Here is a 3,459-nt window from a genome sequence, read left to right as displayed (position 1 = left end):
GAGAGAGACCCCGGCACTTTCCCTTCTTCACACACACATACACATTCTCTTCCTTCCTGTAACTCTCTCTGTCTCTCTCTGTCTCTCTCTCTCACACACACAGAACCTGTCACTTTCTCTTCCTTCACACACACACACACACACACACACGTTCTCTTCCTTCCTGTATCTCTCTCTCACACAGAAACACACACACACACAGAGACCCCGGCACTTTCTCTTCCTTCACACACACACACACACACACACACACACGTTCTCTTCCTGTATCTCTCTCACACACACACACACACTTTCTCTTCCTTCACACACACACACACACACACACACACACACACACACACACACACACACACACACACACACATACACACACACACACACATATTCTCTTCCTGTATCTCTCTTTCTCTCTCACACACACACAGGCACTTTCTCTTCCTTCCTTTTCCCACCAAGCCGGATGGGGTCCTTGCAAGGCCATCAGTACAGATACAACCGGCCCTTTGATGGGGACCAAACTGCTGATGCGGCCCCCGATGAATTTGAGTTTGACACCCCTGGTCTATAAGCTTCTCCATGAGCACTCAAGGTGGCTTCACTCATTGGCTGCTTACACGGAAAGGCACGTTTTTTTCTCACAATTGGCTCAAGCTTCATGTTTTGCCTTATTATCTCTAGATCTAGAGACGTACCCTTTTTTATATAATGAAAAGCTTAGTATCTAAGTCAACTAATGGACTGAAAGAAGAACTAGGCGGTATGCATAAAATCCATGCAAAACCCAATCAACCGGGTAATATAACTTCCCTAAGCTTCACAGAGCTAGCTGGATAGCTCACTGAGTGAGGTATGAGCCAAGCTTTGGGAGTCTGATTCCCCACAATGTATCTCAGGAGAAGAATCAGCCTGTGTAGGCTTGGGGAACCTGCACAGTCCCAGGATGCCCTCCCAGAAGAAGGGAATGGTAAACCAAGCCTGAGTACTCTCTACTTAGAAAACCCTGGAAAGGATTGCCATACTGTTGACACACAGTTGTTATTATTATTAAGCTTCATAGATTTTACCATCTGGCTACCTCCAAATCTACATAGCTATATTGGCTGACCTGGCAGATTTCGGAGTGTAATGCCCAATGGACAATTCAGTATCTCACTTTGGACATTTTGCTATGGGAACAAAGTATTATGTTCTAAGAGCACTTGACTAATTTAATTTAGTAACTAGTCAGAGTTAGAAATTAAACATTGCAAGCAGAATGGCTTCTTATCCTGGCTTCTCACTCAATGTAGTGAACCAGAAGGTTAGCTGTGCAATAATAATCATGCACCAGCACAGATTTACTGGACCTGGTGTTCTCCAGATATACTGGAGTGCAAGTTCTATCATTCCCCAGACAGCGTAGTAGCTATGTTTTCTGAGGATGAGGACGGTTTTAGTCCAACCCATCTAAAAAATAAGCCAGAGAAGATTGTACTTCATCCATGTCTGCTAGCAAATCAGACACCTAAATGTGAAGAATCTCTCAAGCATATATGTGCCTTTTCCTTGTAAGGGCAATGTGAAAATACAGTTATCAACAGCAGCCTAGAAACTTTGGTCTTGATTTAATGTAATTATAGCTCAGAAGCCCATTCTTGGGAATATATACTCAGCAGTGCACAAGGAAACAATGACTAGGTTTAACTTATTTGAATACCACACCGTATATAATGTTTGCTATTTATGTTAATTGTATGTATAGTACTTTAAATGATCTAATGAGAAATTTTCTCTCTTTTCCCCCTATCTATCTTTCTGCGATCTGATTATCAGCAGCGACCAGTCAAGCAGTCTTTGAGTTCCTCCATATGCCGAGACTCCCAATGGAAGTGCCTCCTCCTCTCCATTCTTATGTATGGCTGCCTGGGGGCCGTAGCTTGGTGCCAAATCACACAAGTAACTAAGCTCAGCTTTGATAGTTCTTTCAAAGGCAAAACTATGATTTACCATGACAGCCCTTGCTCTGATGGATACATCTATATCCCGTTAGCATTTCTCGCTATGCTTTATGTGGTCTACTTGGTGGAGTGTTGGCATTGCCGTGCCAAAAGTGAACTTCAGTACAAGGCTGACGTTGAAAGTGTTTACGACCGGATCGCCAAAATGAAGCAGGCTACGCCATGTATATGGTGGAAGGCCATAAGCTACCACTTTGTCCGACGAACCAGACAGGTGACTCGATATCGCAATGGCGATGCTTATACAACTACCCAGGTCTACCATGAAAGAGTGAACACCCATGTGGCTGAAGCTGAGTTTGACTACTCTCACTGCGGATTCAAGGATATCTCTAAGGAGCTGATGGGCTTGGAATTGTTTTCAGCTACAAAACTAAAATTCACCAAATGTTTCAGTTTTGCTAACACAGAGTCTGAGAACTCTTACCTGACACAGAGGGCTCATTTCTTCACCGAGATTGAAGGGCTGGATGACTACATGGAGATCAGAGAAGGAATGAAACTCAAGAATGTAGACTTCAAAGAACTCATGATGGCATACGGGGACGCAGATGATCGCCCATGCTAAATATCCCATTATGCTTTCTGGGTGGCTGCTTTGATGATGATCTCGTGGCCACTGAGAGTTTTCATAGAGTATCGGACTGCGTATGTACACTACCATGTAGAGAAACTTCTTGGGGTGGAGTACAGAGTGCCTACTGTAGCAGAGGAGCCTTTGTTCCGATATCGCATACCCAGGGTTAGCACTCAGGATAGCACAGAACTTGAGTGGCACATCTGCACCAATCGCCAGTTGATTCCCAGCTACTCAGAGGCTGTGCTCATGGACCTGGCAAATTCTTCTATATGCAACGGTTACTCTATATGCAGATCCAATTAACATGTTTATGAGTTTCTTTATTTCACTAATACCCTGCGATTTCTCAAAATTATTCAGTAAAGTCTTCATGAAGTTATCTTGTCTTACAACATTAACTTTATTATCAGGTCTAAGTTGAGATGGATGACGATATCGCCAATCAAAGTCCCGAATATTATATGTTATACTACACCACACTCGCAGTAATACCTTTTTAGTTATGAGGTTGTAGAACCCAAATACTCTGTATCCCATCTCTGTACGGAAGCACTGTTGTGGATGGCTCTGCAGACAGAATAGAAGCATATCTGAAACCTCCTTCATTTTCTTTTCTCTCCATTCACCTAACCTTCCTCCTGCAATTTCCTTTCCCTTTTATTCCCCATATGCTATTTCTTTCTAACATTTCCCCCTCTTTTTTTGCAGTCCCAAAAGCATATTAATTTGAGGGCACACAATTACTTAGGAAAAAAATAGCATGTTTGACATCTTCCATCCATCATAAAGAGAAGAGAATCAGTGCCATGGGGGGGGTGGAGGGTGGAAATCATTTGTTTCTAAAACCATGCATTTAGGATAGGATCTCTATCATGTCAC

General features: G+C 43.0%; 1 pseudogene; it reads left to right on the top strand.

Moving 5' to 3' along the window:
* The first annotated feature begins 1,258 nt into the window (after positions 1-1,258).
* LOC144587343 (transmembrane protein 151B pseudogene) lies at positions 1,259-2,959 on the top strand (annotated as a pseudogene).
* Positions 2,960-3,459: the final 500 nt, after the last annotated feature.

Source organism: Pogona vitticeps, chromosome 1 (assembly GCF_051106095.1).
Source record: "Pogona vitticeps strain Pit_001003342236 chromosome 1, PviZW2.1, whole genome shotgun sequence".
NCBI classification, from domain to species: domain Eukaryota; kingdom Metazoa; phylum Chordata; class Lepidosauria; order Squamata; family Agamidae; genus Pogona; species Pogona vitticeps.
This window is presented reverse-complemented; position numbering and strand designations above follow the sequence as displayed.